Raw genomic sequence first — 27241 nt, 5'->3', positions numbered from 1 at the left:
ATGTTAAGGAAAAAATTATGTTATGTGTTGGCAAACTACTGTGACTGATTGTTTATTTAGGCAGCTAATAATTGAATTTGTCCTCACTAAAATTTATGCATGTTCAGAAGTATGTGTTTGTGATGCCACTCTTGTGTCCCAGTTTTATACTGTGATGTATAAAATGAATGAATGATAAAAGAATTCAAATTACGAAATTGAAATCAAAATAACTCACTTTTTATTCATGGCATTTTTAAAATGAAAAACCAGCTTTTAGAAGCTTAAGTATATGGAGAAAGATAAAGTCGCATGGCATTTTGAAGTTGTGTTGTGCTGCTGCATTTTTGAGGGACGAGGTTGAAGTTAGGAAGGTGGATGTAAATTTTTTGGGGTATGCATGACCTCTCACATATTTAAAATATGACTTCCCAAGTACATTTTGTTACCTGTAATGTCCTGCTTCCATGGGGCTGCCTCAAACTGTGGAAGTGTTGGGAAAACTCTTAAGTCTGTGTGTGTATGTGCGTGATATTTTCTCTTGCTGTTTGGCATGAGCTCCTGGTTTCCCTGCTGTCTCCAGCTTTCAGTTCAAGAGGTTTCTGTGAATACCCAAAGGCTCAGTTCAGCTGCCATTTGGAGATACTTTTTGGCTTCAAATAAGAATTTAATCTCCACTGCATCTGACTACAATGCTGGCTCCTAGTAAATCAACAGAGACATATTTTCCATTTCTAGTAGCTGTTTGCAGCTCTTTGAAGAAATCTGAGCTCAAGAAGCTGAGTTAGGTTTTGTTTTCTTGTAATACTCCTAATTTTGATTTTGGTCTTAGTTCATGATCATTGGAAAGTCCTACTTACATGTAATTACCTCATTTCACTTTTTGTTCCCTTCAGGTCTTTTTGCAAATGTTGGAGCAGCATTGCAGTAAACATTATTCCTACAAAGTTCCCAGAAAAGACTTTTCAAAAATATTAAAGATCAGCTAGAATGAAACCATAGTACCAGCTGATTTTTTCTAATTACCAATTTTTTTTTTTTTAGAATAACATGGTAAAGATACTAGTTACTATTAAATTACAAATATATTCCATACATTTAAACACTTCTTATGGTAATTCTACTTTGAAATCATGATTATATAGCGAATACATGTGTATGACAAAAAGCAAATCACAAATATGTTTACTGAGTGCTTTGTTCTTACAAACTTTTCCAGTTATGAAGTTGACAGGATAAACCTTGTGATTGAAATGTGATAGTAGGCCAGGGATAGTAGTAAGTAGGCAGAGTTGTTCACCAGTAGTTTCACAATGGTGTGGGTCTACATGACCTTGAACTGAACTGCTCCAGATATGGAGCACTGGCAAGCATGTGGTCACTTACAAAGAAAGTTTGCTGTTGAAAAACTGGCAAAGCATTAAATACATCTGTGTTTGTGTGTGTGTGTGTGTGTATATTTGTTTGAAGTCAAAACCATTATATAAAATGTAAAAATAATTGTCTTGTTTCTGAGAACATAATGGAAGGTCCTAGTGGAAGTGGTTTTGGGAACCCATCAGTTTATATTGGTGCCTAACTTAGGATTTGACTATGGGTGGAGAACCTATGTTCTGTATCTTCAATTCATGATAAATCTAAATCACATCTGTGTTTTTCTTAGGAGTGTCTAATGGTGAGTTGTATGTGAATAGGCTTAGATGGGGTTACAGACCTTTGTGACCAAAACTTTATGGAGATTATTTGGAAGGCTCTGACCTCAGCAAGGCTGAAGTTTTTACTTAAGTTCCTTGTCTTACCATGTGTAGCATGTGGGCAGGTTGTGGTGCTGTGACAAAGCCAGGACAGTGTTTTCCCTTTTCAGATTATGCCCTGTGGGCCAGTGCCTGTGTGTGATAGTGTCAAACAGGCTGATTTAAAGGGGCTGAAAGATGTGCTGTGCTGATTACTCTCCTGCCCCCACCACCTTTTTTTTCCCCTTAAGACTAGGGAATAGTGCTTGAGAAGTTAAATTAAAGTAAGTTGTAGAACAAAATGTTTGCAGGAAAATACTTGGTATAATGTTAGAATAACACTGAGATCAGCTTATTCAGGTGAGATGGAACCTCTTGTGATATACAAGATTCCAAATATGTCCTGATGAGCAGAAATGCACTTAGATTAAGGACCTGGGGGTGTTTCCACTGGTAAAGAGATTTACAAAAACTGCCAGCCAACCACAAAGTAATTCCTTTTTAACTCCACCAAAGTCTATATTCCTATAAATATACAGACAAAACAGTACATGGAATGATACTGTACATATTTACATTATTTTATTGACTTAGTTTAATAATGGCTCAGGTCTAATTAAAACCCAGCATTTGAAAAAACTAATTGTTACAGAAAAGTGTTTTTATATAGCTAGATTAATAATAACTAACGATAGATGAATTCAATTTACATAAATTTCAGCCAAGAGAATATTTAGGCTCATACCACAGAGGATTACTCTGAGCCGGGTAGTTAATATCATTATCTCCTCCCCTCGTTTAAGCAGTTTGGTTTACACTAATTGTAGAACATGAGAACTGATTTCAGATTTTCCTCTTAATGGAGTTTTAATATAATCTGGTAGTGTTTTACTCATACAGAGTGGTTGGTTATCCCAAGGTTGCATGCACATGCTAAGATAGAAAGCACTGTGTTAGCTGCTTCCACTTGGAGGAGAGGATACTTTTGCACCTAAAGGCTGAAGAAATTGTCTGGAGTGTGAAGTGTGGGTCTACTGGAATTCTTAATGTTGTGTGTGTTGCCATGCTTCCTAAGCATTTCTATTCCGCTTCTAAAAGAAGAAGACAAATACTTGCGAATGTACAAATCACAGAGCAATAGGCAGGAGACCGCAAATCATGCTGTGCTGATGGTTGTTCCATGGCGTTTGCCTGAGTGGTTCAGCTGCTTTGACTTTGTCCACCTGTCACTGAGGCTGCTCCTGCCCTGGAGACGTGCTTGGTTGAGAGCTGCACTCAGTTTGCAGTGACAGTGTGATGCCTTGTGCGTGGGACATGGGCTTCCAGAACACTGTGTCCTCACAAAATGCTCTGCACTGCTGGACTAGACCAGTCTTGTCTAATCTTTCTATCTCTCATTAATATCCTTTCTGCTTGAGATGGTGGGCTGAGAATGCTGTAAGAATATCCAGCCTGAGGTGTGAGTCAGTGCAGGCTTTTTCTTCAATACCTTGGTGTGGGATGTGCCTATTGGGAGGACAGTGTGGAAATGCCATGGGAAACTACAGTTGTTTAGCATAAGGCATTTCCCCAGAGTCCTCTGCCCCCCAGTGCAAATGAGCACATGCCCATCACCTGTCAGTTTGTGGTTGTCATCTCCCCAAGTTCTGGAAAGTTCCCTGTTCTCGTTGTTTCTAATGGTTCCCTCTGTAAACCACTCCTTCCCTTTTCCCTCATTGACCCAGTTTATGTTATCCCATCCTTCTTCTCCCTCACACCCTCTTCCCATTGAATCATTTGTACGCTATCCAGGCCAATTGAGGGTCACCCTGTGGGACTCAGTCCGGGCTAGCCTAGACCTTGGGATTATGAACAGTTAGTGTGAAAGGAGCAGCCATCAGCTTCACCTTAAACAAAGAACTGCAACTGAGGGTCTGAAGGTCTGTGGTGACAGGAAATCAAGAGGAAAAGAGAGGATTCTGGGCACTCTGCTCTGGTGACCACTGGACTCCTGAGAAAACTCATTTAAAGTGTTGTTTAAGACTTCCTCCAGTGCTGTCTTGGATTAGCTTTTCTTTCTCTGTTGAAACATAATAGATGAAATGAGGCACATGTCAGGTGCCCATCATTCCATTAATCTTCTTTGTCCAAACTAAGTATGTGTGGGTTTTTTCTGACCATATCTCAGAGACAGAGCTGGTTCATGTAGTTCAAAAAGCTCAAATAATTTTTGGAGCCACCACATGGCTAGTATTTACATTGTCTTCCAAATGCAAGCTAAAGCTAGCAGAGAGTAAAGTCAGCTTCTCACATATACACAAAGCTTAGTCGGTTAATGAAAATGTATGGAATTCTTATCTAGTCTGCTTTAGCAGGCATAATGATTTACACAGCCTGACAGCACTAGTGCTGCAAGTAAATGCATTAGTCATAGTGTCCATTTTTCTTGCAAATTTGTGACACAGATTTAATTATGGGAATGACCAGCGACTTACAAATCTAATTTTGGTAGGCTGAGCCAACTTTTTTATTTTAATAACAATGGATTTTTTTAGCAATGATTTCATTACCATTTAAAGAAATCCAACCATATGGAAATAACCAATTGGCTGAATTTATTTACTTTATTTTACCTTAATGGATGTTGAATGGTTTAGGTTTATTTGGGGCTTTTTTATTATCACTTTTTTAATCTTAGTTATTTCTAGGATAAATATTTATATCTGTCTTAAGTATTTCTAGTATAAACATTGTAAATATTTTTCTAAAATCAGGCACATGCTTGAATACCCCTTTGTTCCATCTTAATTGTGTCTTTGCAGTATGAAAAGGGGCAGAACAGTCATCTGGGATTCCCTTTTTACTCTGCTAGCTGTTTACAAGGAAATCTTGCCAGGAAGTCTGTTCACAACAGGTGCTGAATTCTAGATTGAGTCTTCTTAATTTCAAAGTGGAGCTGCTTTATGGTGAGCCACTGCCCTCTCAGCAGCAGTCTCCTCTTGCTCTGTGAGCAGTACAGAGGTGCTGCTGGTCTGTGCTCTGAATTTGATTGGGGTAGTTCTCCAAGTCCTGAGCAAGTTCTCCCTCTTAATCAGCCACTAGAGAAGGCACCTTATCCTTGAAGAATTGTTTTTTGCATGAGTGGAAGGGGATGGCAGATCTCGGCAGCAGTGAGTGTTTGGGCCAGATTGTATGAACCAGGCAGGAAATGTTTATATTCCATGGAATTTAAATAATCTTGGGAGCCACTTATGTTGCCTTACTGTAACTTCTTTCATGGTTGATGCTCAGATCTCTTGTTGTTGTTTAACATCCCCATTTTGATTTCTGCTAGCTGGACCTGAAATCTCAAAGTAAGATTGGGCATCATTGGCTGTTTCCAGGTTTGCCAAGTAACTTCTCAAAGCATGTAGGCCTTCAATCTCACTGTGTACTCAAACTTCCAGTGTATAGCATGCTCAGTTGAATACCTAAACTTGAATTAGTTTGTACTATTTTGGTACAAGCAAGGCAGAGTAACAAAGCTTCCTGTAAAAGACACCCTTTAGCAAAGGCTTCAATACATATGTGATTATTTTCAGGGATTGCTGGGCATGTGCACCCATCCCAGTATTCCTTTATTGATCATATCTCTCCCTCCCAAAGACTGACAGAGTGGGTGTCAGATAGAATGGGCTGTAGAATTTTTTACTAAATAAAACAATAATAAAAAAATCTGCCTGTCTATGACTAATGCTGAACTCCTTAAAAAAAAAAATAATAAAAAGTATAAAGGTGCAGTACTCCAAAAGAAGTAAATGGGATCTTGATCACAAGGGATTGAGAGAAATAGGGTAGAGGGATAATTGGAAATGTGGGTATTGTAACACCCACTGTGTGGTCTCACTGATGACACAGTTGGTCTGAAAAGACATTTAAGTCAATAGGGATTTGCAGAGCCAGCAAGCACAGAGAGCTAGTTAACAAATAACAACCCTGCTGGTGGTTATCTTTGATATGTTACAGAGAAGGAGGGTAGGTAACTAACCAAGAGGAAAGAAAATGTGCTGGCAAGGTCTCAAAAAAGAGTATCCTCTAGAAGGCCAATGATTAGTCCCTGTATTTTTTTTTTTTACAGTGGTCAAGAGGAAAATGCCTTGAAATCTACCTAATAACAAAAAATGTAAACCATTAGCTGTCAAATGTATAGAAATTATGTGGGCTGTAGCTTATCTCAGGGCTTTCTCAGTTTTCCCATTAGCTTTTGCTACTGATCATTTAATTCATCTTGCTTGGTCTTATGGGACTCAAGCAGTCAGTTCTGCCAAAAAAAAGTTTGTTTAAAGATAGCAATAAGTAGGCCATTAAATACAGCTCTTTGTATTATCTTTGAGGCAAAAAAATAAGCAATTGCTACCTTTCTAAAGATCAATATATTTGAGTATTCTGCTTTTCCCACTTCCTCATATGACAGCAGTCAGGTAGGATTTTTTTTTTTTCTTGCACCTACTTTTTTTGGTCAGCAACCTCATCTAGTGCACTTGCTAGGCATGGTACTCAGTGATGGCTTTTGAGACAGTAGGTTGAATCCTGCCCCCATCATTACTGTTTCCATGGATTAGCAGGCTTTTAGGAAAAGAGAGAGCTGAGGATATATGTGCCACTAGCATTTCTTGAGTTAGTAAAACAAACAGCAAAAGTGGATGTTGCTGGTGAAAATTCAGAGGGAGAACTCAGCATGTTTGTTGCACTTTGGAAAGATAGTGTGAGAGTTCAAGCAGCTTCACTCTTCCAGTCCAATTGTCAATTCAGGAATTGCAAGGTAGAAGGGAGAGAAGTTGCTATAGCCAAGAGTGGACACTCAAAGTATCTTAAACTTTGTGATCTGGTGTCTTTCTTTTGATCACATAGCGTGGGGAGACTGAAAATGAAAGTGTCTCTGTGACTGTGGTGCAGCATCACCACAATCATTGTTAATGGAGAATGAACACTGGAAATTTACAAGAAGCTTGATTCCATTTGAAGTGAAAGCTAATGGATTAGAGAATCAAGAGTGCTTCTCTTTGGTAACTATTATTTGGAGAACCTCTAAAGAAGGAAATAAATGTGTTTAATATTATATAATCAAGTGATTGGTTGGATTAGTATGTAAATCAAATCTGTGCTGATACAGTTTTAGCATGAAATCAGTTTGTCTAAGATTACTTATGTAATAATTAGCAATTTGACATTGTCCCCTTTAGTATGAAAATACCGCATTTTTGTCAAAAGAATTTGCTTGTTTTGGGCTATTTCTTTTCTGGTTTTGCTTACTATGGTTATTGGCCAGAACTTGAAAGAAAAAAAAAAAACCAACCAAAAACCACAAATAAAAACAATTATCTCAGGATGGATATTGTGTACAGATCATAATGTTGAAAGGTCCTGGGTTTAGTTTATGATATTTTCTTGTCTTCTGTATTAGAATGGTTTCCTGTTTTTTCACTCCAAAATAAAGTGAAATTAACAGAGAGAAATATCAATTTTTCCATTATAAAATAAGATCAAGATGTCTGACTTCTAGTTAAGTCACTGAACTTGTATCATGGAACTGTGTCGTATCATTTAAAATTAGTTTTAAAAAATGTTTGCATTGAAAAGCTGCTTTATTTGCTTCTGACAACTACTTGGAGAAATACACGTGTGCTTTTAAAAAAAAAAAAAGTGAAAATGTACACTACATAACTTTGAACAGTTTATTTGTAAAGCAAGAGATTTAAAATACTTGCAAGAATTTAGTGGTGTCTGTGGGAACCAAATGTTTGAATTTATTGGTTCTTTTTGTTAGGTGGGTTGGTGTATTAAGTAGAAATTGAGAAGGGAGGCACTGTGAAAGACAATTTGGTTTTTATTTTGCCCTCTCTAGTATCTTTTAATACTAGAAGAAGCATTCCTCTGCATTCCTCTAGGGCTGTGGTTATACACAAACATGTAGTCATTTGGCCTGATTTAAGGGTAAATGTTCCCTGCAGACAGATTTGGAAATGCACAAAATATGTAATTTTCTCCCTCACTTTTAAAAAATTCATCAAAAGGAAATGAAAATGTTTTTTAGAATCTGCTGTTAATGTTCTCCCCCAAAGTTTTAGCTTCTGATTGAAATGGAGCAATGTTCTTTCCTCTTTGCTGCAGCTTTTAGTCACCTGCATAAGAAAAGTGTGCGTGGGGTGAGAAGGAGTGGAGAGAAATCATCCTTTCCTTGGGAATAGGGATATTTAAGCCCCTGTTTTGTGCTTGATTAGGACTTTGAACTACTGCTGCTGCAAGGAGTTGTTTCACCCAGCAGCTGTGTGTGTGTGCTGTGAAACATGAGCTGGTGTGCTGAGCAGTCACCTACACTAATCCATCAGGGAACAGGGAGCTCTTTTTCCTTCTCTGGCCACCAAGCATGGATTCAGTAGCTAGCAAGAACTGAGTTCTAGCATGTAGTACAAACAGCAGTACCAGTGCTGCATTGTTCTAGACAAACCTTCTTTTACCTTTAGTTAACTCTTTATGGGAGGAAAATATCCAAACCACATTAATTTATTAAGTTTTTTGGTCCAGAACAGGTTAAATCTCTGCCTGGATTTTTTTTGCTGTGGTTCTTCTCTATATGACTGAACAGGGCCTATTCAAAACTCGGCAGTCCTCAGTCTCTAGGGGTGAAGACAAGACGGATGTCATTATTACTCTAAGTTGAGGGGCTGGAAATCATTCCCCTTGCTGTCAGGGTGACAAATACTGTCTTAGTGGAGGTGCCAGAGGTTAGGTCAAAAGCTCTCGCAAAGTCTTTAGCTCAACTAGCAAGCAAGGCGTGGTTATAAAACTGGAGCTTCCTTTGGAAATTGTGTTTATTCTTTATTGTTGACTTTTTAAAAGTCAGTTTTGGGAAACCATCATGACCCTTCCGTATGAGCCAGGAGTAGTTAATGAATTTTTTTTTTTTTTTTAATTGCTGTACTTGTTGTGGAGAGGCTCCTTTCATTATTATTTTGCCTTATCTTCTTTACACCAGCCCAGCAAAATCCAAACCATCTTGGAGTAATGAGGCTCAGACTTGCTTATACAGTTTATCACCTTTTTGGCGTAGCACAAGCAAATGTACCTTGCAGCATCTTGTTTCCTTCACCATCATTCCAACTCTCCACCCACCTCCTCCAGATTACTTTCCTACAATGATAAGTAAATTGTTGTATTTGTTGATTCTACTTCCTGAAAAAAGATTGTATGACAAATTTCCTTTTCTAAATTATTTTCTGATGGTACCTTCTTGGTTGCTCCAACGTAACTTTTTGCAAGGATGTTTACGTGCTGTCCTTTCCGTGAGAGCTGGTGGAAGATCAGACTAGAAGAACATCAGACTTTATCTATGACAAACTCAGTATGCTCTACAAAGGGTGAAATGATTGAAAACTTGTCATTTTTTACTTTCCAAGAAAAAGAATGATATATACTTGTTTAGGTGACTAAACAAGTTAAGTGTGTCAGATAGAAAATTTTGCCTGTTGATATATGAAGATAGGTTTTTCATATTATCTTCTGTCTTTCAACCAGTGTACTGAAAGCTCATCATGGGACACTTTCCTTGGATACATTTGTTGGTATCGAGTGTTTAACTTGGCTGAGACTGTGCATGACTGGGAACAGCTTTTTGCCTCACATAGACCTGCTGGATGAAAGCTGCATGTGGTTTCACCCCCTCTGCCTACTCTTTCCACATGCCCTTGTACTGTGGTAGCTACAGGTGCCAGCATTGATGTCCACCTGAGTGGAAAAGTCATTCTGGCTTCTTCCTCCTGGTGCATTTGAGGCAAGCTCCTATAGTCTGAAAATGCACACCTTGCTATGCCTCATTGCTTAATTGTGATCTACTTTCTTAACCACATTTTTACTACTCTATGGAAAGCAAATGTTAACTTTTTGAAGGAGAACTATATTACACAGAATGAGATAACATGAATAATGGGAAAGGGTTTTTGAAAAACTCAAATCTTTTAATAAAATGGACTGTCAAATATATGAGCACGTCTTTCAAGCAGTGATCAAAAAATGTGTGAAAAGTTTCATATCCTTTTAAAAGTCGAATTATCCAATATCATAACATTTTTTTGTTGGATGGACAGTACAAAGATGAAAGAAAATTTTACAGATAACATTGCACTTCACAGCTGACTGAAGCAGGTGTTAGAAATGCAGATTAAGTATACTGACTAAAGACTATATAAATTTGAAATGAAAACGCCACTGGTCTACTTGCAGTGCCCTGCACATGTGAAGTTTCAGATAGTTAAATTATTCATTTTATTGTGTGAGATAGTGCAGCAGTTAGGGAGAAGGTCCTTGTGCATTTATGATTTAACTTTTCCCTTGTAATCTTTTTAATGTTAAGTGATGAGCAGCTGACAGAATTTGATTCCTTGTTGAGTTTTGCTTGGAAAGAGAATACATAATGCAGGTAGATAAATCCACACTGTAGGTTTATTTGCCAGTTAGGTGTTTTACAGGAACATGCAGTGCAAATACACAGTTGTGGGTAAATGCAATTTCTGTAAAGGAAAAAGACTGAATGTTAGTAGTGTTGCTGTGCAAACCTGCAGACATGGGAAATCTGAATCTGGTCCACACAAAGTGACATAAGGTGTTAATTTGCAGGTCAGTCTTTTTTGGACTTCACAGGCTTTGTGTAGACATTATGCTCCATGATGTACAGGTACTTTATTGGGTGGCTGGTGTGAAGCATGCAAAAGAAGGCAGTGGGAGAGAATTGAGGGTGTTTCCTTCCAACAGCTCAGTAATCTGCTAATAAACTGTACTAGACTGTGAATTTAATTTTGTCATGACTTTTCAGGTGCCTGGAGCTAGTAATCAATCTGTAAGAGGTCTAATTCTTGAACAAATTAAAATTGGAAGTGGATTGGAAGACGGAGTCTCTTAAAGTGAGGAGCAGTACTGAGGCCCCTGCTCAGCACACAGACTGCCAGTGTCGTTCTCACTCTGGACTGCTGTTAGAAGAGTCTGGTGGGACCCCACAATAGCCCAACATCTGACTAGCAGGGGAAATAGCAACCGGGACATGGTGCTGTCCTTTGTCACCTAGAATGACTGTGAGGGAAGGGGAGCTTTTGCAGGATTTATTTCTTAAGTACTCCCTGGATCTGCTGGTTCTAAAAGTATGCTGTTATGCAAGAACTGCCTCTTTGATTTTGGTTTTTTGTCTGTTATGTTCTGGTTTGTTTTTTTTTTTTTTTTTACATAGACAGCATTGTTTTGTCCATCAGCTCACAGGGCATGGTATTTGTATTGGCAGCAGTTCTGCTCTGACTGGAGGAACTAGTCCATGGTCTGTAAATATTCTGTATATGGTTGTGAAAGCTTGGTTGTAACGAGTGAAGCAGATATTCAAGAGTCTGTCTAGTGCATCCTGGGAAGTAGACAGCATGCAGCTGGCAAACCAGTCTTTGGAAATTTGAAAAGGCTTCAAATTGGTCTAAGATTTTTACATGCATGTAATTAATTTTTTTCGTAAGAACAAATAAATCCCAGAGGTTGCACTGCTTTCCATAAGCACCTAGACATAGCTCAATTTCTTTCTTATTTCTGATAACTGGTGCTTAGAGATACATGCTTTTGTTCCTTCAGTGGTGATCATTGGATCTTTCCCTGTGCTACAGAATGGAGTTCCCTACAGTGGGTACAAAATCATATGAAGTTATATTTAGTCCCCAGAAAGGCCACTTGGTGCATTTGTAATACAGACAATGCACTACAATGAAGCATTTAGCAAAATAACAGTGTCAATTTTACTGTAGCCTTAACTCTTGCTTAGCATTTTGGTAAGGTTTTTTGGTCACTGACTTTGAGAAACAGCTTCTATCCATCTTCCTGAGTTTGAAGGCAAATTAACACAGAGTAAAAGACTACAGATTCATTTTATAGACTGTATAGTGTCCCCAACAAAGAACTGGTGCATGAACTCATGTATAAAATATATTTATTACTATTGCTTTCCATATTTTTAGTAGGTAGTTAAAATACAAGCTAAGAGCATCACTGTAACACAAACAGCTTGCAAAATAATAAAATCTAAATGAAGCCTAATATTTATAGAGTACTGCCTTACTGTCTAGTTTAGTCACTCAGTTAATAAAAGTATGGTTTTGCTGCCTGCTTTTTCTTTTTCGTCTTCCCCTCTCCCTTCCTAATTACAGTGTGGACTTCCCAGCAAAGCTGGCCCCTCTGCCATTTTGTCTTGCAGTTTCAAAATCTAGTCAGTGTGCATATGAATTCAAGTCAGAGAACTAAAGCAAATTTCATCATTATTATAATTTCAGTTTGCTTAGCCCAAAGCAGAGTTAGTGGAGGGCTGTTCCTACCCATGTACATGAAAGTCTGTGAAATTGGAATATGTCACTCCAAAGACATTTGGAAAAATATATTATGAGAGTCTTACTATGTCAAGCTGTGGCATAATTATTGCACCATAAATGCTTAGAAAGCATTATGCTGGATCCTTTTTTGTTTTTCAATCTGATTTCTCTTAACTCTTGGGATTAAAATTGTTATGCTAATTCAGACAACTGCACAGTCCAGTGCCAGCTGCACTTGTATTGAGACCATCCCAAGCCAGTGTTATCAAATAATACACAGAAAACTATAAAGTCTGTAATATATGATAGGAGGTATAATTTGTTTTATTTGCTGTTGGTATTATTTTATAAGCTGTTAGAAACTCTCCACAGCCTCTTCCAAATAATTACTGTGCTTTCCTGTAGGAGCAGTAAAGGGCTGATAGAAAAAACCACTATGATCTTGTCAATAAAGCTGTTCAAACACTTTGGAATAGTGAGATATACATTAGGACTTGTAGATGTATCTTTTTCTGCAGGAGTACTTGCTGTCCCTAGGCTGTCCAGTTAATGTTTTGGTCGTGTACTTGGCCATGGATTTCCTAAAACCCTGTCAGAATAAGAAGTTTATTTTTGGAGAACTAGTGAGGGGGTGATCCATCAGACATCAGAGCTTGGTCAAGCACTAGCACTGAAATGTCCAAGCAGATTAAAAAGAGGTTTGTGACAAAGCAGGATTTTGGGACAGGAGAGCCCTGGAGAGCAGGAGGTCTAAATTAAGATGATCCACTGGATAAGCGAGAGAGGATGGGCAGATCTCTGGGGATTGTGCTGGCTTCCATGCAGAAGGAAGAACAGCAAGTTCTGGCTCAGCCTGAACCAGGGTTGTCCTGAGGCAGCCCCGACCTGGGGGCTCCTGTTTCAGCAGTAGGGTGCACACACTTGAATTTATTGTAAATCCTGCAGATTTATTCCCTCTGCACCATTGCCACACATCCTCTGCCTAACCGTTCTCACTCCTGAGGTTTCTTCTTTTTTTCACCAGAAACACAGAAGTCCTCATCCAAATAGTCATTTGAGAGCCAGCACTAGCATAACTTGTTTATGCTGAGATGGGAGCGTAGATCTTCAGGGTGTTAACATCAAGTAAAAGCCTCTGTGGTGAAAAACTTTGGAATTACATTTTCCAGACTGATTCTGTTTACAAATATCCCAACAGAAAAATAATTGGTTTATGATGTTACATGATGAAGTTCAGTTTTCATGGGCAATCAGGCAATAATCTTGTAGAGGATTTGGATGCTGTTCTTTAGGTTTTTAAAGGGACTATCTTAAATCATGGTGAAAAGCTAATCAGCTGGACTAAGATGTTGATGCATTCCTTGTGCCATTAAGATTCTTTCTGATCACCTCTATATTAATATTATTTCAATGCAAATATTGCAAATTCAGCAAATTAAGGAATTATTTTGAGGTGTTCACCTGCACTAGCTTCCCTAGTGCCTGATCTTTGTAGGGGAACATTTGTCCTTCTGCCACTCAGGAACTGTGGTGCACATCAGTTTGTACCTTCACTATGCCAGGAATGTACAATGTGGGCACATTAAAAGCATGTGGACAGAAATAGGTTTTTTTCTGCAAACTGTAGTCTAAGAATTAGGGCTTGGTTGCGAAAGGAAGGTTTTTCTTGTCTAAATATTTCAAAGCCTGTTTGAGTGAATGTGTCCATATCTAGAGTTTACCTTAGACTGGCTGCTGCAGAAATGTCTGAATTTACTCTGTATTACACAAATACCACAAGCATTTCAAAAGGATTTGTTCTTTCCATGATTTCCATTGACATGTGTAAAAGGGGATTTTTGCTCTGCCGTCCAGTAGTTGTGCTCGTAACTGACTGTGTTATATACAGAGCTATTAGCTTTGCACTAGTATAAATATTTGAGTCATACAGCTTTATTTCTTAGGCCATAAACTCATACTGTCTGTGCTGGCAGTAGCGTCTTGCATAGACAATGTTACTCTCAGGAGCTGGATTAATTTCTTCCCATCCCATTTTATAATGTGTTGAAAACACCACTGGTACATGCACAAGTAACAGAGAGGGGGAGAAAAGAAGCCTTTCAGTGTAATTCTTACTATAATGTCTTTACAGGACCTGGGATTTTTTTTTTTTTATTAGAAATGCTCAGAGTTTTTGTTGTGTAAATTACAGAAGAAACATTCCTGAAGTCCTTAAGAAGGGACCATTTTCTCCTGCATCATGATAAATGTAGCAATTGTGTGTGTATACTAGAATAGATCATATTGAACATCCCCTGAGCTCCGTTTGCAGACAAGCCCTATCTCCACCATGACAAAATTCCCATAAGAGTTTAAATTATTAATGCTCTGGAATCTGCGGGGTTCAGCAGATATGTTCAGCGTTATTGATGGCAAACTTTATCCCTTTATTCCTAAGACACATAATGAAATAGGGACTCCCTCAAATAACTGCATTTCGTGTTTAGGCTAATTTTGTAGAGGCCAGTGGGCTTTGCCTTAATGTGTGTAAATACAATTTTTCTGATTTACAGCAGATTGTGTGGTAGCTGGGAATGAGACTGATTTGGCACTAATTTATGAATTCTTCCAGCATTCTCTGTGTGCTGCACCCTGTGCGGGCAAGATGCTCTAATTACACCTACTCTGTATAATGAGAGCTTTTAATGACAATTACTGATTGTAATTACGGATGTTTAGGGACCATTCTTTTCTAGCTTAAGATGATGTATTGACTTTTATAAGAGAGGACTTGTATTTTCACTTTATGCAATATCTCTCTTTCCTCCCCCCAGCCTTCTCAACTGATAGGCTGACTGGTGAGGCTGATGAAGTATTGCCACAGAGAATTTCACTTCGGCAGATATAATTTTTCACTCTTTTGTATTTCTGAATTCATACAGGCACTTTCACATGTTCTTTTTCATAGCAGTTTAGTATTTGGAGTGATGTTATACAAGTTGCATTTGTTTTAGGTAACAAGATAAAAGTACTTCACACTGAATATTTCACTGCCATGTTAAGCAAGCCCATTTACAAAAGCTTCATTTTCTCTTAATATACTGGTATAAATGGCATTTTAATATGAGGTTGTTGATTTTAAATAGGGAGTAGGTTTTATCTTTGTTCCACATTTCAATTAGATTAAATTACTGTTTGTTGTTGAAATCACTATTGAAAAACAGTGATTCCACTTGTGGTCCCAGATTACAAACTTGCTTTGCAAGGAGCCTGCTCACTTTTCTTTAAGTAAGGCTGTGAGACTTCTCAGTGGCTGTTGTCTTGAAATACAAATAAAGATTTAGGCAGCTTCCAGTTTAGTGGCCACTCGAGAAAGTGAGATAGCGAGATATTAATAACTGAAAGATCAGTTTAACACTTGGGTGGAAGAGACACACTAAAGATATTTTTTATTCCTTTCACTTTCATTTGCTAGTTTTTAGGTGGTTTAGGGATATCTTCCTTTGCTTTGGCTTCTACTGCTGGCAGTCTTGTTTTAATATTGGAAGCAAAGCCTTCTTGTATTTCCAGGGAAGCAAAAGCAGAGTTGTTGTAATGCAACTAGCAGTGGGACGGGGCTGGGAGACAGACCTGGTCTGAGTATAAAAATCTCCCTTTCCATGTTTGCATGGCTTTCTTGTGCTTTGTTCTGTTTTTAAATCCTGAGCATGGCAGTATTCTAGTTTAACAGAGAGCTCTCAGTGAGAACATGGTATTCCAGAATGTGGGAACAGAAGTAAGAGGTTAGATGGAAAACAGAGTGGCACTAGGCTATGCTTGATCCTCATGAGTAGAGGAAACCTGGCTCCTGGGCCATGGATTCAGGATCTTAGTCCAGGGAACAACAATACACAACACAGGTGCCAGGGGAAGTGGCAAACACAAGGGAAAGTGCTGACAGGCACAGCCTCTCAAGAACTGTCTGTGAAAAGTGACATGTCCCACTTTCAGTTTCCTGGTAAAACGCACAATTAGTTGAATCTGCAAGAATCTCACACAAAAATAGGTAAGGGACCGAACTGGACTGCTGAGTTTCTGAACAGGCTTGTATCTCTGCAAGCAAGCTTAACCTCTGGTTTCAAAAGTGGAAATGCGGCCTCAGAGAACAAGGATTTTGTCCGAGGCTTAGCCAACCTGTTCTCTATGCTGATTATATTTAGTTTATCTCACTTCCCTACCTCTCCCCCTCTAACTTAGGGATGAGTTGAGGCTTTGATTTTCTAATTACCCTTAGTAGGAAACACTTTTCAGGAAAGCAAAGAATCACAGACTTCAGAAAACAAGTTTATTTTTCAGAAGTCTTATGCAGCAAGAGATTTAACCTCAGTAAAATCACAGACTCCCGTTCCTTTGTTCTTCTGTCACTGCTTTTGGGAGTCTTGCATTTGTGCCAAGCCATTTTTCCTGCCTTCTTGGCTCAGTGGGCTTATTTTCTGGCATTGTTTGACTTCTCTTGCTTACAAAAGAACCAGCCCTTACGAAACTGACTGATTCCCAAGACTATTTATGGAGATGTGGAGTGGTGGTTTCAACTCACACCCCATGTCTCTTCACTTCCAGTATTCTCTTCCCGAACCTTCTACATTTAAGGAATTCAAAGCCCATGCCACAGTTAGTGGAAAATATGCTATTGTAGGGGAGAGGAGTCACCCTGGTGTGTCTTCTTTGCTTGGTGGCCACACCATCCATTTGATGTCAGCCCTTGGTAGCAGAGGGAGGTTTCTGGTTGTGTTGGCAGAAGGTGGTGGTGGAGGTCAGTGTAGCAGTGGATCATCAATGGAAGTTCTCTTCGCTGTCATCCCTAATGGACAGGCAAAAATTGTATCACAAGGACTAGAGAACCACTAGGAGAATGGTGAATTGCTGTATAGGACAACATAGTATTAGGGAGGAAATATCCTTTTGAACTTATACATGTACTTATATGCTTGAATTGGTTTTTCTCCTTGATTAACAGTTGTTTTCTTTTTAAGGAACACTGAAAATGTGTCTGAAAAAGTAAAACTGAGTGTGTAAAGTAGGCAGGGATTTTCTGTTCAACCAGAAAGAAACACTTCAAAATAAGTCCATAAGTGGAGTTAGTAAATTTACCTGCTGGAAGTGACATCTTGGATGTCTAATGCCTTTTTTAGAGAGTTTTTTCCCTGTAACCGGAGGGATAAAAATTTGATTTTGTCTAACAAAGATGTGGTAGTCTTTTCAGGAATGAAGCTGGTGAGCAGGTTTGAGAGTCTATCCTTTGCTTGTCAGTGTAACTGGAGACTCTTAGGCCAGATATTGTTGATTTTATGGTGCACGCCAGAGTAAGTTCTTTCTCTGGGATCCTGCAGGAGGCTTGAGTGGTGCATGTATTATTTTGTACAGCCCTGAACAGTGATGAAATGGTTGGGAGAGAAGTATTTCATGGAATGCTTTGGATAGTCAAACCAGAGTCACTTTAAGATGAATTTGGGATCATGAGGACTGATTTCTATAGGTTGTTCAGGTGAGTGGAATTACAAAACTGAAAAACCGTCAAGCAAGTCAAAAAGCAAATTTGGCCTTTTAAAAGAAATATTATTAATTTGGAACTAATCTTGTTTGGAGAAAAAAATGTGGCGGTAGAACGGATGCTAATGTGGCTCCAAATGGGCATTTGGCAGTTCTACGTGTTTTGGTGAGGACATCACAGTGGGTGTTCTCTGCTGGTGCCTGGAAACATTGAAGATAACTAAACTTCTTGCTTTGCTGCTTACAGCAAGAAATGTGCTTTAAATGCTGCAGTTGTGAGGGATTATGTTTCAAATAAAGCATGTATTTTCCTAAATGTGATTATTGGCACACTTCTAGTGAACCTGGTTCTGAAGATCTTTTGGTAGACAGTAGCAGGGTGCTCAGAAGGAAAATTTTCTTGTCCAGCAACTGTCAGAGTTTTTTTGTAGACACTTCTGTTTTTTTTTTTTTACAGCACTTTCAAAAGGAAAGTGTGATCCAGCAAAATGGGATTTTTTTTCTTTTTTTCCTTCTTTTTTAATCTGAGGTGCAATTCCTCACAGACTTCTCTGATGACAGTCAGTTTAAGAGGTGACAACCTGACTTTATGCTCCTCTCATGCTGCAAAAAAAAAAGATGCCAACATGTTGGTTTATTGGGCTGTGTTTCAGACCAGAACAGTGAAATGAGCTGAGTTTTAAAACAAAAACCAGGTGTTTATTTCCCCCACTCGATCATGTCTGTGATCCATTTTAGAAATAGTCTCATGTGTGACTGAAGATGAGAAGATGGTTAACTGTGGCCAAAGGAGAGGAGGCTAAAGATAACATTTTTTGCTGGAGGAGATTGAAGTGAAACTGTGCCTTGTGTAAACTTAAAAGGTGGAATTCTGCCCTGATGGAAATCAATGGAAAGGACTGGTCTGGTGCCAAAGTGCAAGGTTTCTTAAAGTAATGTTTTGCTACAAAACAGAAGGATTACAGGAAGCAGTTACTTTTTTTGGTAGAATTGTTCTTCTGGGGTTTTTTTGGTAGTGTATTTTGAAGTTTTTCTTGTCAAGTATTGAAGTGCTCCAAGCTGCAGCCAGAAAAAAACCAATGAAGTGTATTTCATATCACTCTCATATCGACCTTATCTCTCTACATCTGCCTGAAAGGAGGCTATAGCCAGGTAGGGGTCAGTCTCTTCTGCCAAAAAACAAGCAATAGGATGAGAAGAAATGGCCTCAAGTTGCACCAGGGGAGGTTTAGATGGGTACTAGGAGAAAGTTTTTCTCAAAAAGGGTGATTGGGTACTAGAACAGGCTGTCCAGGGAAGTGCTGGAGTCACCATCCCTGGAGACATCTAACAGACCTGCAGATGTGGCACTGAGGGAGAAGGGTTGGTGGTGGATAGGCAGTGCTGGGTTTATGGTTGCATTTCATGAACTTAGTGGTCTTTTCCAAACGAAATTATTCTATAATTCATTCCATTCTTATGGTTTAAAAAAAGTGGAAATGCTGTAAGTTGATACATGTATCCTTACACAGTCTTTCTGACAATGTCCTTCTCATGATTCTACTGGGTTCCCTCCCTGGTCCAAATAACAAATCATGTATGCAATATTCTGTCTTTTTATAAATAGGATGAGTACCTTCCAGCTAGAGAAATGTTACTGTTTTCAAACCCCTTTTGCTTGAATAGAACAATTGCAAATATTTTAAAGATAAAGTTACATTAAATTATTTACTTTTCAAATGCTGAAGTTAAGAGTTTATGTAAAATATATGTAGTACCAAATGGAGGTATAAGTAGCACTTAATATATTGCTGACACTGCCTTTATTTTTTAGCTGTTTGAGGCTTCCAGACTCATTTTTGAATATCTGTGAGATATGTCACACAGTTTGATAGCAAAGTTACGACTTGGTAATGTTTCTGAAAAGTACAAATATTATAAGAAAGAATCCAAAAAAGAGTCTGCTAGAGTACCCAAATGAGATGGAGCCTGGACTCTTCTGTTTCTTGTGTAAGAAATTGGAGGAGAAATGCCCTTTGTGGGTACCAGTGATGTATCAGTTGATTGTGGGCTATACTGCTGAAGAGGACCTGTGTTCTATCTGATCTGCTCGATGAAGCAAGGGGGAAGAATTGTCAGTCCTTATTTATTCGGAGCCAGGTCTACTTATCCCCTAAAATGTAAATAAAGGAACAATCACCTCTGTATTTTTCATTGCTAGTATGAGCTGTGGCATACGTGTGACACAGATGGAGTGTTCTTTGTTTCTAGTAACCAGCTTTATCAAATGCCACCTCCTGACTTCCCAATGATCAAGCAATGGCAGTCAGCACAATAGCACTTTGTATTTAATGCTTCCTTTTAATCTGTTGTCTTTGCCAGCCTGTTACACATGACTTTGTGTTAAATGCTTTGAATGCTCTGGGTGTGCACTTTACAAAGCTCTGTCTCAATTCCTTGAACTCTATCTGTAAATATCTACTCAATCCATTCTGTTCTGGAGCCCAAGAGCAGATAGGTGTGCTTGTTCACTTTGTGCCGTCACTTGTAACTTCCCTGACTCTTAAGGGATCTTTATTAAAAACCCAGAATGAAAAAAAAGCGGGGGGGGGGTGTGCCAACAAAACCAGACAAACCCCATCATATATCTATCTGTCTCTTGGCTTCCTTTTCTGTCCTCTGGGGTTTTTTAATGTGTGTCTCATAAGCCAGGTTATAGCCTTTTGGAGGAAGAGACTGCCTGATAAATACATGCAGTTCACTGCACATGGTTCATCTAACCATTTAGTGCTATTGTAAAACAAATAACATAAATAACTCTGTTCTAGTGCTGAGTCTTCCCTGGTAATTTGTAGGTAAGCACTTACCTGGGTGTTTTCAGTTTTTGTTTCTCCTGTATGTGTGTATGAAGGTTGCATACAGATGAAATAGGAGACTGATTAACTGGCAGTGTAGAAAAATCAGTGCAACCAGCTACTCTGGCAGTTTGACAACCATTTGCATACTAAACTGAACAAAAAGGAGAGGTGCTCTTTAGCCTGTTTCAGTCACGGCAGCCTAATGAATTGTCCATAGCTATAGAAGTTATTAAACATAATTTGTGCTCAAGCTTTTTTAAAAAGCGTTTATGATATTCCCTTTAAAGATAATCTGTTGGTGCTTTGGTACAGAAAAAGGAGGATTTATGTTTTCATGGTACTGCTAAATAATTTGAGCTTATGCCATTTTTAAATGCACTTGCATAATATTCCTGTCTGGCATTTCATTATACAGAAGATTTGAGGTGGGTGAGGGAATGTTAAAATTGTGTACGAGAAGAGCATTTAAGAAACCTCATTCACTTGTTTGATTAACATTTAGCTGCCTCTGTTCTCTCCATATGCAATTATGACAACATTTAAGAAAATACTGTGTTCAAATATGCCATTTCATGAAGGAAAGACAAAGAGAGTTTGCCAGGGCAAGGGGCAAGGTCATCAATTTGTATTCACTGAATGTGACATATATTGCATAAAGAGGATTTGATCAAACCTTTTTAATGTACTTTCTTCAAGAGGTTGAAAGGAATCCTGCTATAATTGTCTGCATTGTGTTGGCATAAGAAGGACAGATGGCTACTAGAGAGCACTTCACAGTTTTCCTTTCTAAGGATTGCAAGTATATGATAAGTGAAATCCTGGTTTTGGATGGGAGTATGTGGATACCAGTAAGCTAAATACATCCATCTACAGAATTTCACCTCATCCAGATGCCTTAATGTAGAACTAATTGATACCATGACTCATGTACTTTGGGTTGTTTGGATTAAAAAAAAAAAACCAAACTGCCCAATAAGTTATTATTGTCCTTAATTTTGAGTCTAAACACATTGCAGGATGGGGATAAATAATTTCAACACACAGATGACTAAGTTTTTTATATCTTGTTGACTGCTGATGGTCATATAGTTTCAAAATGCACTTTTTGTCGTGTCTCATTCACAATGCCATTTTGAAAATCTCTGTCAGTTTGGGGTTTTTTGTCTTGCATATACCCATTAACTGGATAGTTAGCTTTTCAGGCCTCTTAGAACAAGATTTTATGTTTATACCAGTAGATTTTCTCTTTCCAAGTTTCCCACACTTTGAGAGTGAATGCACTTGCATTTATTGTGTCTGTGTCCTGGCCACCTGAAATTCTGCAGAATTTTGCAGTGCCTGAAAACCTTTCCCAGTTGAACACCTTTATTATTCCACTGGGTATCAGATTTTGTTCTACAACTTATTTTTATCTATCCTCTTTGTCCAGAAGAATAACTACCACGTTCAGAAGGATCTGATCCATTCTGCTAGCAGGCCTGTAATACCGGAGCGCATCGTTTGCGAAAAGCTTGGGGCTATTCTCCTAGCACTTGGACATTTTACATCCCTCAGCCACCAGCAGTACATCCTGGTTCATTAGGACACAGTGCAGGACCAGGCTTTGTTCCCTCTGTAGCCTGGGAATGTTCACTCTGTGCCCGCTGTGGTTCTTGGCTGTGCAAGAGGCAGGTGCTCTGTCCTGAGGCCCTAATTGTTAACAGGGATGGCATCTCTGTTAACTGAGATGATCCACACTGACCCAGCAGTCCTGGAGGGGGCAGCTGCAGATGTGGTCACTGAGGCTCGTGCTTTCTACATTCTGAGAACTTCAGTGGAAAGGGAGGCTCTGTGCCATTTTGGCCTTTTATCCTTTTTTTTGAACTCGCTATTTCTTCACAGTTCTATCATGCTATTACAGAGCTTTCTGCTGGATCCATTATTCTTCAAAGACTTAATTAAATTGTACAGTGTAATTAATCTGTCGTCTTAATTTCTGAGATTCTCCAAGTCTGTAGGTAATAAAACAACAGGGAGAGGTTCTGTGGCTGCTCAGTTGTATTAGGAGTCTGGGGGGAAACAAAGTATATTCCTTCCATAAAAACAACTTCATACTTTTTTTTTTTTTTTCCAACTGTATTGCAGCAAACAAAATCTGCTATCCTGTTACTAATTGAATATTCCTTCTCTATCAGTGGCCTAGAGCAGATAGTTAATAAGCACTGCATGTAAAGTTCAGGTTATTCTTATATGTCACCTTTCCCTGAAGTTCTCACACTCTCCAGCTCTGTATTTCCTAAATTACTTATAATTTCTGTATATGTAATGAATTTCAACAGGTTTATCTTCTGTGAGTTTGTCCTGTTTTCTCTTCAATCTGTTCTACATGCATCGAGTTGTAAAAGAATAGTTTTAAGGAAAGAGGTGTCTGGAATGAGGGTTCTTCCATTAGATTTTACCAGAAGATTCTGCCATTTCTCCCATATGTTAGCTGTGCTTACCTGCTACTACTTGAAGCATTGCATTGAAATAGTAGGGCATTGGTATCTCTGTGTCTCACACATCAAGTGGAAAAGAGGTGACTGAGTGCAAATCTTTGGAAATAAACAATACTACATGCAGGATAAAGGCACAGCTATAATAGCTCAATAGAGATGGACATAAGAAAAACACATTGGTTTGCTGCTCGGTTAGGACTGTCACTCACCGAGATCACTCACTTCAGGACACCTGTCTAAAGTTTGGCTTTTGGGTAAGGAACAGATGGGAACAGGTTGAGCAAAGCCTTCTGTATGTCCTTACTCTGCTTTGTCCATTTGTTCCTTTAACTATATCCCTTCTGATGTTTTCAGCCATATATCTTGATTTTGCAAACAAAACTTCTGTACAAAACTGTATCTGTCAGCAGTCAAAAGTATGTAATTTCAATTACAGCTTTAAAAAAAAGGTCATATGATGCTTGTGTGCATTGACAGGCATATCTTCTATGGTTAAAATATGTGGAGGGTTTGTTTTGGGTTTTTGATGTAGCTATTGATAGCAGAGGGGAATACAAATGTAACAAAGAATAACTGAACAGGCTCTTTGAATCTGACTTCACAACAAACATCAAAGAAAAATGCACTACCACCTGTTAACATGGTATGAAAGGTTAGCAAGTGTGCATTGTTCTCTGCTAAATTGTTTTGCTCTGTTAAATCAAAGTTAGCTAGTTGAGAGACGGTGTTATTTTAATAGGTGTTTCTTTTAATTGTATTTCTCCTGACATTCTTCATGCTGTTGTTGGGCTGGGAGATACTTTTCAGTTTTGTACTCATCTAGTCTTTCTGAGGCACTGAGCGAGCTGAGATAATAGCTTTGTTTTGTTGCTTGTTTCTTTTTAATCCAGTAGTCACTAAAAAAAGTAAGATATAATTAAGCACAGTCCTTATAAAAACTGCTGCTGATCCTTTCAGTCTGTGCTCACTATTTTGAGCATGTGCTTGCTAACGGAATTCATAAATATCTTGTATGATCTGTGGGGGAGGGAAGGAAGCATGACCTATATGAAATGCCTCAGGCCAAAATAAAGTTTGTTTAGTCTGCATATTCTTTAGTTCAAATACAACTGTTTTTATTGATATATTTCCTTTGTTTCATTGTATTGTCAGCTCAGTTTTCATAACTTTACATTAGACATTAAAAGCCTGAAGGTGTGGAAGCTTTTCATTGGCTGGCTCTGAGTTCTGTATTACAAACCTGTATGTAATTCTGAGATCTTTGCAGGACAAGGGAAGAATGCCACTGATAGGGAGTGCCAGGCTCAGGAATGATGGGCAAAGCCCATAGCATGACACCAGCACAGTGTTTTGATCCAGAATTACCATGTATGTCAGGTAGAGAGCTGGGATGAAGGATTTTCCAAGAGCAGAGCTGTGGCTCCAGGAGCCCCAGGTTCAGGACAGGGGGAATCTTCTTTTCTGAAGAGTGGGCAGGATTGAAACTCCCTTTACTTGCTGACTCACAGGTGTCCAAACACCTAAACCAGAGGTACTCTGTATTCCACTTCTGGTGTCTGCAGGCAGATATTCTGTCACAGCTGAGAGTTAGTTATTCACTTTGTACAGCTCAGACATAAATGAATGTGAACTTTCATGTGAAACACTCCTGTTTCTTCTCCTTTTCATTCCCCTGAACAAGGCAAGGTTGCATCAAGTTGCCTATCTGTATCCATGTGAAATGGAATGTGTTTGCAAAGAGCACTGTGATAAAGACAAGCTGATTTCTCTCTCCCTCCCTGCACCTGAAGTGCAGGTGAGTAAATCTTGAGTGCAAACATGAGCTACAGAAGCCAAGAGCAGCAGCTTCTCCTAAGCAGAATCTCAAGATAAGCAGGAAGATAAATTGATTTCTTTCTGTGGCCACACTTGGCAGCACAGTAGAGATAGCAAATGACTTGAAGCATATGAAGAAAACACAGCTTCTGCTTGCAAATATAAATCACTTCATTCATGAAAAGGTATGAAATGTAAAAACCTTAATTTACATGGTGATTCAAGTTACATTAACAGCACAGTGAAAAGAAAAAATGATGTTTATCTTATGTCTGCAAACCTCCCATTGTTTTCCTCATTAGCCCCATGTAATTTTAAAGTAGCAACACACAAGTTGCATCCTGATTTGACCTTAGGAGCCTTGCTGTTCAACTCAGTGGTTTCCCTGTAGAAACAGAAACTGACACTGCCTCGCTGGAATTTTCTTCAATCAATATAGTGTGGCACAGTACAAATTATACAGCAAAATGGTATTAAAGAAAAGCTCATCTATTGATACAGTTGGCTAGAGAAACAGATTTTTATTTAAGAGCTTTCAAAATATTTTTTATAAGTGAAATGGGACCCTGTGGAATGAATGGTGTATTTTTTACTTTTAAGGTGCAGACATTCTTTTCAGCTGGTTTAAGCAGTGTAGAACTCCTTTGTATTTTAGCCTGTGCAGTAAATAACTGTTATATATCTCAAATGTGGCTATGTAACAGTATTTATGCATATATTTCTGTAATCTTTAGAACAAACCCTTAGAGATTATGTATTGTGTGAGTGCAAGTCTACAGCAGCCAAACTGTTAATTTGCCTGACTAGAAATATTAACCATACTATATCAAATAACTGCCAGGAACAATTCCCCACCATTCCCTGTGACTTCATTTTAATTGATTTTTTTTTAAAACTTCCAGCTTCTGAGATTTTGTTTACTCTGACAGAATGTTTATTAAATGTGTAAAAAGAAAATTGTTTTGTAAATTGTTTCTGAGAGTGCTTTTATCTTCCATAAATTGGTGGCTCATTCAACATTTTCCACCTACCTTTGTTTTCCACCCCTGTGCTCTGCCTCATTTGTTTCCTTATTGGATTTGGTGATTAAATACTGATCAGCTGCTGGTCTGATCAGCTGTGCATATTGCTGCCTTTTAAACATTGTTCATAAACACCCTGAGGACAGGGTGATAAACAGCGTGGGGGTGTTGAGTGGGACCGTTTGATCTGTTTTACAAATGATGGGCAGCTCCACAATGAGCATTTGCAAAACTGGTCATTGAACACAGACCTATGTGTTACAGCAGAAATTCGTGACACCCAACTGTCCAAAAGGGCTCTCAGCTGGGAGGTTTACATTGCAGAGATGTAGTTTGTGTTCGGGCCTCTGATCCCAACAGAGAACTGGCAATGCTTTTATTAGGTTGTTTGTTGTTTTTTTTTTTTTCCTGTCTTGTTCTCTTTCCCCTTTAAGATATTTTCTTTTCAATGTTAATATTGTACAGTCTGTCATGCATTGCAGTGGCAATCCATGAAGGAACATGGAATTTGCATATGAATCTAAATTGTTATTTTCTCTTTGAAAAGCAGAGAGAACATGCGCAAGTGCTACCTCTGAACAAAAAGAACAAATCAGGATAGTAAAGAAAATTGTGTAAGGATTTAGACTGTACTTCGGTTGAAATATCAGACTATTTGCTGGGAGATATCATAATATTTTATTTCCACTTGAAACAAGGATTTCTGAGTAACCAAGTTCTGGGAAATCACTGGAAGTGTAACAGGAACAAAAGACATGTTAAAAGCTGGTATTTTGTACAGTGAATTCATACCTTTTGGTAGACCTCTTCCAAGGACAAGTTAAATCTCTTTGTTGCTGGCTTGGGTACAGTAATGCTGGTCTGATAACACTAAGTTCTTTTGCTGTCAAGATTTCAATTGAGATTTTTTGCATATATTTACAGTATGTGTGATAATTAATATTATTTCAGGAATATAGTTGTCTGTTGAAGCACACAATTTGCTTCTTGTATGCTTTGTAAAGTCGTGATAGGTACTTTTCAAACTTTTCAAAGTACCTAATTTGGTTTCAATGGGAGTTTCACTTCTAAGCTCCTTATTCTATTTTTGTTTGTTTGTTTTAAGTGTTTCTAGGCACCTCTGCCTATCTTTAGTAATTGGGTAGCTTCAAGAAATCCTGTTGGTGGGAGTTATGCATTTAAGCCACTTGATAACCTAAGGAGCAAGGTGTAGTCATGATGAGCATAATTTCACTTCATTTTGAAGTGCTTGGATCTCTTGCAATCCTTGAAGGCATTGCCTGGCTCTTGCTTCCAGCTGCTGGTGAGTTTGGGGCTTTTTAATTGTTTCTGTAATGTAAGATCAGGTTCTGGACCGTGATATCCAGTCATTGCTAAATGACCTGCTTTTTATTTACCCAAAATTTACCAGATTTTGGCAAATGACTATGTGTAGAAAGAAAATGCAGGGCTTCTGTTCTCAGTCAGGGTGGCAGCAGCTGTGGGCATGCAGAATAGAGGAGTATCAGGCACCTCTGGCATTTT

The 27241-nt window shown here is 38.5% G+C and overlaps 1 protein-coding gene across 1 annotated transcript in view; it reads left to right on the top strand.

Annotated features, from left to right (window-relative positions):
• SLC10A7 (solute carrier family 10 member 7) overlaps window positions 1–27241 on the top strand; it is a 139908-nt gene that overhangs the window by 46600 nt on the left and 66067 nt on the right. The window lies entirely within an intron of this gene.

The sequence above is a fragment of the Vidua macroura genome, chromosome 4 (assembly GCF_024509145.1).
Source record: "Vidua macroura isolate BioBank_ID:100142 chromosome 4, ASM2450914v1, whole genome shotgun sequence".
NCBI lineage: Eukaryota > Metazoa > Chordata > Aves > Passeriformes > Viduidae > Vidua > Vidua macroura.
This window is presented reverse-complemented; position numbering and strand designations above follow the sequence as displayed.